The sequence below is a fragment of the Pelmatolapia mariae genome, linkage group LG22 (genome assembly GCF_036321145.2).
Source record: "Pelmatolapia mariae isolate MD_Pm_ZW linkage group LG22, Pm_UMD_F_2, whole genome shotgun sequence".
Classification (NCBI taxonomy): domain Eukaryota; kingdom Metazoa; phylum Chordata; class Actinopteri; order Cichliformes; family Cichlidae; genus Pelmatolapia; species Pelmatolapia mariae.
The window spans coordinates 25,155,998-25,164,972 of NC_086245.2; the positions used below are offsets into that span (position 1 = coordinate 25,155,998).

The 8,975-nt window shown below is 43.0% G+C and overlaps 1 protein-coding gene across 4 annotated transcripts in view; it reads right to left on the minus strand.

The window, feature by feature from the left end:
* The window catches only part of fam49al (family with sequence similarity 49 member A, like), a 41,799-nt gene extending 34,506 nt beyond the window's left edge, over positions 1–7,293 (minus strand). For all 4 annotated transcript variants that reach the window (XM_065471201.1, XM_065471203.1, XM_065471205.1 and 1 more), the window contains exon 1: positions 6,944–7,293. The gene's annotated coding sequence lies outside the window, so the exon portion shown is untranslated. The remainder of the gene's footprint in view (positions 1–6,943) is intronic.
* Between the last annotated feature and the right edge of the window lie 1,682 nt (positions 7,294–8,975).

An 8,975-nucleotide genomic window follows, 5' to 3' on the forward strand; every position in this document is an offset into this window, starting at 1 on the left:
CAGATTCTGAATCTCAGGTGAGGTAGCAGCAAAAGTTATGGACACTCACCCAGGGGACTGGAATTCAAGTCCTGTGTATTTCAAGACTTAGCTGGATTTTTTTTCTTCTTCATCTTCAGTTTTCAGTGGTTTTATGAAATAGTAGTACTCAGTTTAGGGATCGGTCATGTGTTGGGTTAAAGTTTTCAGAATGTTAATCGTGGTTTGGAAGTGCTTTCTTTTTTCTGGAAAAAACTAATGAAGTCCAAACTCTCCCATGGGGGTTTGAACCTTGAGTGCAGCTGGATTAAAAGCTTTGTTGGGACTAGGTCAAACTCCACCCATTGACCCTGTCATGGCACAGCCTTTCGAATGCTCTACACCACAATGCAAACACTATCCTATGGCCTGAGGAACACAACAGAGAGTCCAGGACACTCACCGGGCCCCCAAATTCCAGTACCACCTTCAGGTCCAGCTGCCTACATCCTAGTACATCCCAGAGGCCCCACATCCATGCCTAGATGGATCTAAAGTTGTTTTGGCAGTACAAGGTAAACCGGTGCAATATTGGGCAAGTTTTAATGTTGTTGTATTTTTAAAATTATATTATTTTTAATGTTATAAATTGTAAGTCTTTGACAATAAGTAATTGCCGGATGTGGCAATGTAATGGTGTCTTGTCTCATTGCTGAAGTGTAAACCTTCCCAGGAAAGAGCTCCTAAAGTTAGCCTAAATTCCAATGTAGTTTCACTAAGGATTCCCAAACTGTAGGTAAATACTTTTTACCATAACGTGTACCCTTACAGAACAATGTAGTTTGTTACTGAAAAGGTCTTTTGGTTTTGGAAGTAGCACCATTTGCTTTCTAGCTGTAGGCTACATGCTAACAATTAAGAAAGCGTAAACGAAGGGATGAGGTTTAAGCAACGATCAAAGACATGCTTGATTACGCTGCACATAATGGCTGCTAAAGTAAATACACAATCACTGAGTCATTCTTCTCTCACAGGGAAAGTGTTCCACTCGACAGTAAGTATATTTACCTTTAGCCTCTAACCAAACATTAGGATATAGCCTTATAGCAGACCTTATAAAGGAAGTTAGAGCCATTGCAATTACACACTAATTGCAACACGGTATTGCTTCCTCTCCCCTCGCTCTGCTCTCTTTAGCCTCCCACCAGCATAAATTGATTTCACCTTTCATTTATTGACCTTAAATATGACCAGAGGGTGAGCAATTGGACTTTTCGTTGGTGTTAGTGGAGGCTTATTGTTCTCATCGACAGACAACAGGCCACGGTGTTATTGTAAACCCAAGGTGAGCGTAACTAAAGTAATCTGATTACATCATCTTTCACTACCACAGAAGAAAACGAGTTTGACAAGCCAAGTCATGTCGAAGTTAGAAGCTGGAGAGGATTCACTGTGGCTCGTCTCTGTGTCTTCCCGGATTTAACAGCACACATTTCAAAGAGTTTCAGCAGAACACCCATAACAAGGATGATAACAGAGTTTAATAAGACTTCTCAGCAGTTTTCACAAGTGCAATCCAGCATTGAGAATAAAGCAATATTGATGACTTATCAGATCCCGGCTCCCTAGTCACAAAGAATTAAATCTCACTGGCTCCTGAATCTAGTTTTTTACTGATTCAGCGGATGAATTCAGGACGTGTTACATTAGTCCTTTTGATAACTTGTTAGTCGAGATTTTTTACCCTCTAATAAGCCTTATAGTTCTTATAATTTTTCCTGTTCATTTCAAAATGTCGTGAGAAAATTCCTGAAGAACACCTGAATTACTCTAAAACAAGTTGAACGTGTTGGTTTCGTTTAACTAACAAAATTTCTTATCTTGTTAGATATCTTTAGCAAGTCCTTTGAGGACACGTTTTTTTAGGCTTGGTGGTTTTCATGGACGACCATGAGCAATATATGGAGCGAAACTAAGTTTACTGAATATGAACGTTATCGGAAAAATAAGCATTAGTTTGCTGATGCTTTGGAGTTGACTTTGATTTCAAAAACCCAAACTGTATCTTTTTTCCTGTTCTGGAAACGACTTTGCAGAATATGACTGAGAACTACCAATACGAATGAAATCAACTAATTAGTAGGCCTATTCATTCGAAACCTTAAGAGAGAGTGGTAAGGAGTTTTTGTTATATGTGGTGGAAACACATGTTAGTGTTTCCACCAGTTTTCATTGCTAATACAAAGCTATATGTCTCTTGTGTCTTGATAGTCTGTAGGTGCTACATGGAGCTTTGCAGGCCCAACGGCTGCTTGTGTTGATGTTTGTGCTGTTGGTGGTCTACTAGCTTAGCCACAGAGAAGCTAGAAATCATGATAGACAAAAACATCTTTGCAGTGGAGTGTTGAAAACATTTATAACTGCCCACAGCAGCCACTGTTTGTATTTCTCGTGCTTTTTTAAATCTTTGATGGGCTTTGGGGTTGGTTTGTTTTTTTCACTTGTTTCTCTTTGTGGTGATGTTTGCTGTGGCTCTCTTTCCTGTTCGTGCTCACTTTTGGACGAATTCAACCTAAGCATAATCTATGCTGACTTTTTGTAGGACGGTGTCAAAGTGTAGCCTGTCTATTGTTTAAATTCACATAATCCCTGTCTTAGGCGTGAATCCAGACCAAGACCCTGAATCTGACTTTACTCTACGAACATAAAAGTGTTGTCTATCTTTACAAATTACTCTCAGCAAGAAAGGAAACTATGCATATGTTCCATTTTGTCAAGCTACTTTTTAAGAGTCCTAAGACTTTAAGACTGAATTAATAATGGTGGTATTTACATTTTGTCTTTTATCTCACAAGAGTTTTCTGACTAATGCTGGATTTAGTAAACGCTCTTCTTTCATACTGCCCTCCAGCATCCTACGCCTGCGCCTACCCTCTCGTCCCACACCCTCTGTTCCTCCACCCAATGCCCATTTAACAGGATCATCTCTGCTCGCAGGAAGTAATCCATAATTCCTGACAATACTGGATTAAATACTACAAGATTAGCGGCTAGAGGACAGCTCAAATCTCAAATTCCTCAATTATTTCAGCTCTGTCTATGACACCAGTCTGGCCTGACCTCTGAACTCAAATGATAACAAAAGAAGACCTCAAACGCAAGCGTGAGAGCTCAAGTGACAGATGTTGAAGTGACAGATGCTGAAGTGACAGATGTTGCTGTTGGACAGATGGGCGGGGAAGTCAAATAGATTAGAAGTGGTGAGATAAAGTGTGGGCTGTCACACATTTTGAGAAAGCTTCTGTGGCCACATGGGCAAACATATGGATGATGGTGTACTTTAGTAAAAGGATTGACTGAGAATGATTGTACTTTCGCGTGTTTGTGAGGTTGTAGAAGGCTATGCTTTAAAACAAAAAGAAAGCCAAAATATACTTGAACACTGCTGTACTTTCCAAAGGCACTGGTGGGGCAAGTGTTTAATTCTGGGCTTCAATTTGGGCTTCGACAAGAACCATTTCCACCATTTCAAAGCATCATGAGAGGATGAGCAGAAAATTCACAGTGACTTGATTTGGATAGCTCTCTTAATAAACTTACATGTAGTACAATATGTATATCATGTACTTCCTTTCATACTGCATGAAGTTCAACAGAGTCCTGTAGTCAAACTGGTCCACTTATTGGAAGTGACAGTTTCAGAGTTTGACTGTCACTGAAATGCTAGCTGCTGCATTTTGCAGCCACAACTAATACTACACTGAAGACAACACTAATATGCACAAACTCCAACAATGCCACAAACATACAGAAGATGTCAGCCAGAAGTTAGACGTAGCCATATGTCAATGGCATTTTTAAGCCCCAACATTAGCATTTTGACTGCCACCATGTTAGCTTTTCCAAAGCAGAAGTATATTTGGACAAACACGGTGACTAAAATAGGGATTTTAGTGCAACATTTGGGTACGAATGTGTACTTCATTGCAGGCCTTATCATTTGTCTGATAATTTCATTAAAAAGGCTCCAACACACATAGACAGCAGCAAGGTCCAGTTAAGCTATTTTAATTATATGCTATAGTAGCCTATGTCATAAACCTGTCAATCAGAGTGGTGAGCCTCCAGTTTCAGCCAGTACAGTTGTTATGAAGTAGAAAACTATCAACACTGGACAAAACTTTTTTAATACTGCTCCCTTAGATGATTTATTATGAGAGCTGCTTGGTCTCTGGTAAGCTTGCTAGCTAACTAGCTATACTAGCATTGAGTTATCAAAGTTTACAGCTACAAATAAAACGAATGTTTGTGAGAAGACACCTTACAACAAAATAAGAGAGTGCATGTTTGAGATGTAATCACTAACTTCCCTGACTTTCACTTGTTTTAGGCTAGGCTACTTCTCGCTAACTAGCCACTATTCTGTGCTGAAATGTTTTGACAAAACACTCTTTCAGGAGGAAACTCTGTTCACACTTTACAAAAGTGAGAAGATCAGAAAACAAGACTACAATTACTCGTACTTTCCCCTTTTTCCTTCCTCCTAACCTTAAATACCCTAATCTTCTACCCCCACTCCCTTAACATGTGCTAACCAACAGACTGGAGCTGTTAAGGTTGCACGACTCCACAGAGTGAAATACATGACAGGAAATAATGTATGGCTGTGAACTTGGGGCTATTACAGTAATAAAATAAGGTGAACACCAATAACTGCACATATTGTGGAGGAGAAAGGACAAAAATAGATAAGGTGATGTCTATTACGAGAACCTCCTCCGCCGTGACACCCAAGCCCCTATTCCTGTCTTCTGCCTTGTCGAGGCTGATAATCCTGACACATGGAAAACAGCCTGATGATGCCTCACCTCGCATGGAGAGACGAAACAGGACAGTGTGAGACACACACACACACACACACACACACACGGTGCTAATCCTCCGCAAGACAGCAGGAGAGAGTGATCGTGCAGCGCTGGAAGCCACCACCGCACACTGTCAACACCATTTTGCAGCGAGCATTTTGACTGGATGAGAGAGAAGGAAGTGACAGAAAGTGGCGAGCTGATGAAGACTGATGGGAGGAGTGACTTACTGAGAGCAAGGAATTAATAAATGAAGCAATAATGAAGAAGAGAGAAGAAGACAAAGAGAAAAAGATATGGGAGAGAAGGGGGGAGAGAGATGGGGGAAAGTGGGGGGGGTGAGACAAAAGAGTGACAGAGAAGGAGCGAGAGGAGAACAGGGGGGAAATGCAGACGGGCATGTTTCTATGGGCGCTCAGGAAAGATTTGGGGTGAGGGATTCTTGCATCATCGCGGCGAGCCAATGAAAAGGCTCTGTTAAAATGTTCAAAGGGAGTGTCCTAGCAACAGCGGAGTAAATACCATAGCAGCCACCATTCCACCTCAGACTGAAAAATCCTGCATGCACGCAGACACACACACACACACACACACAATTTGATTAACACATTGGTATGCTTTATATATAGATATAAATAAACTGATTCGCATTGAGCAGTTTTTGTCTAATGTTAAAGACATGTTTTAGTTAAATATATTTGTTTATGCAGTTTTACCTCAGTCACTACATGTGCTACAGTGATAAATATAATAATTGTTAATAAATATATCACATATTGTACATGTCATACTTTCAAATATGTATGCATGCACCTGTACAGTATAATAAAGGTCTACATATAGATATATTATAGAACACTGGCCATGCACACATACGCATTCATGTGTGTCATTTGTATGATTGGTATACATACATTGGTATGCAAACCAATTTATGCACGCAAACTTAAATTACAGTGAGTCATTCATTATCATAATCATAACCACATTCCTAGCGACTGCAGCAGGCATGGATTCAGCCTCATACTTGGAATTACACACCTTTCATCTCAGTCCACTCTTACACACATGCTTTCTCTTTCTACCTTGCTTCAAATGCATCTGTCCATCCACACATCACCCCTCCCACACACACACACACACACACACACACACACACACACACACACAAAAAGAAGACCTGCAGAGTCACATGGTAGCTTCACTCTTTCTGCTCCAAATGCACGCCTTTCTCATCCACCAGTTGTTTTCCTACATTTGGAAAGTCCAAACATCCTTAGCCCTCATTCATTCATCTTTCCATTCAGTTTTTTTTCCCTCCATCCATCCTTTCCTTCCCTCCTCCCTGTTATCCACTCCAGTCGCATGCACCCACCCCTTCTGATCAGCGTTGCAATTCTGGGGCTATTGTTTTTAGCAGGTCTTTTTGCAGAAATGACCGGCCTGAGCTTGAACCTCAAACACCTCATCTCGCTGCATAAAGCCAGGCGCCTTTTGTACGCATTGACAATTAGATGATATAACGCGTGTGCGGTGAATGGATCTCAATGTGCGAGAGGCCATGCCTGGCATGCAATTTATCCACATTGTTCCCACAGTATCAGTGTAATATACGATGCATGTGCTGCAATGGTTCTAGGTCACATATGTCCTATGACCGAGCCACCAACCTTCACTGGAAATTTGCACACATGAGCTCTCCTGATGGTTTCCAACATGCAGAGCAGATCCTTGATGGTGTGTGTGTGTGTGTAGAGATGTGTATATGACTGTGGCAGTGACTGTGGCGCTCTGGCTAAGCACTGCAGTGAAAGAGGACAAGTCCCAGTTGACCAGCCCCACATGCTCCCTTCCTCCCGCCTTACTCCACAGGGGGGTTCTGACCCAGGCTAGTCTTTCCCATCCGGTCCATCTACCCTGCTAAAACTAACCACCCAAGTCACCCACCAGCCTCACTCCAAAACCTGACCCACATGCCTCCTCCATCCTCCTTCTCCAGCCTCTCTTTAAGGTGAAGGGTGGGACTATCCGATCCCCTTCCTGCTGTCAGTGCTGAGTGGACAGAACGTTGGTGAGAGGTGAAACGAAGGGAGAGGGGGGGAAAAAAGAGCTCAGCTTACCGGCTCGGCGTGCAGGAGGGAGGATGATGCCTCTGACTATGCTCTTCCTGCCTCCTCTGCTGGACCGAGGTGAAACGGAGATGGATGCAGAGAACAAAAGGGAAGGATGAGGAGGGAGGGAGAAAAGAAGCAAAAACAGCCGCTGTCGGCTTGCGGGAAAATGAAGCTAGGAGAAAGAGCGCAGAGGATGCCAGAAGAGGAAGAAGAAGACAAAGTCCCCGCGCTGCTTTTCTCTCCCTCTCTCTCTCTCTCTCTCTCTCTCTCTCTCGTTTTCTGTGTGTGGATCCTTTATCCTCGTGAGCCAGAGGGTTGTGGATTCACCTAAACACTGAGCACACGCACTGCCTCACGCCACACAGCCCTCCCTCTTCCTCTCTCTCTCTCTCTCTCTCTCTCCCTCTCTCCACTATAGACAGCAGCTGCTGGTCTATGAGAAATAGAACGCTATGTCCCCCTCCCTCTGCCCTTCTCCTCCTACCTCTGTCGCTCACAAAGACCCCCACCACACTCACACTCAGCATATCCTCACAACACCCCCTCCCCCTTTGACTAACATCTCCCACTAGCCTGCTGGCAACAAGACGAGGGGGCACTGCTGTGTGTGTGTGTGTGTGTGTGTGTGTGTGTGTGTGTGTGTGAGACACAGAGAGTGCAGAGTTGCATTGTGTTTGACATTGTTCTAGTGGCAGAGTGACTTTTTCTGTCCGCACAGTGAGAAAATGCACCGCGATGAGCAGGGATGTGCATCGGGGGTATTTTTTGCAAACTGTGTGGGTGACTGCTGAGCATCACTCGCTGCAGTGTTGCAGAAAGGGAAGGAAATTCGCATTATTTGTGGTTATGGGTAGCGGGAGCACGAGGGTGTATTTATTTACAGCTAGGCCGAAGTGTACAGTTTAAGTGTGAACAGAATGAGCTCCTATTTATGAAACTTTGAGCATCATGGGCACCTCTTTCGCTAGAACGCCTACGAACTATGTGGTTGACTGTGTGCGTCGTCACTTTCCTCTGTGCTCTCGTCCTTCAGCAAGAATTTGGCCTGGTGAAAACTCCCAGTAGGGACCCTTACTTCGGGGTCACAGCCTGTATGAAAGGGCGAGGTTAAATGAGCCGTGGCTAAATTGTCACTCAGTGTGTTTGTCAGTGTGGGTGTGTGTGTGAGAGGGAAGAGAATGCCTATTATCTGGTGGTCTTGTACCCAGATCAGTGCTTGTGGCATCCCCCTTTTTTTTGTTTGTTTTATTCAGTTTTTTCTGTACAAAAATTTAAAGGCATAATGCTGCGATGCAGAGTGAGGCTACAATGACCTGCTGCCCTCTTACAGTCAGGTTATGTGAGGGAATCCGACTTGACCAGTGGCCATTATTGATGTTCTGACCATGGCTGCAGTTAAAAGCCTCATGGGTCATATAAGGACACTTGTTCTCTGAGAATGAGAAGCTTACACTCGCATACTATCGGACTACAAAAGTGCTTCATAATGAGTTTATTCACTCCTTTTGAAAGCCCACCCATCCATCCATCCATCCATCCATTTTCTTCTGCTTATCCAATTCAGGGTCACAGGGGAACTGAAGTCTATGCCAGCGAGTGGCGAAGTACACGCTGGACTGGTCATGAACATTTGGCAGCCCTTTTGAAAATCATGAAACAATTTTAGGCCCTAGTATGTACAGATGAGGACATAATTATTAGCCTCCCCATGGATTTTCCAAGACCCTTTAAACAGAACAAGTAATTTTTAACACACCTTTTCCAAACATCCTGGGGATTTTTTCACACAGAAGCAAAATAATGTCTCAAATAAACTGAAACTACCAGGGTCAGAATTATTAGCCGCCCTGATGCTAACAGTCAGTTGTGCATCCTTTTAGCTGGATAACGTCCTGAAGTTGTTTGTTGTAGTTTTTAACAAGTCTCAAAATCCCAGCCCATTCTTCTTTGGCGAATATCTCAAGCTCCTCCAGATAAGATGGTCTTCTGGAATTGACCTTAGTCTTCAGTTCATCCTGCAGATTTTTAATGATTCAAG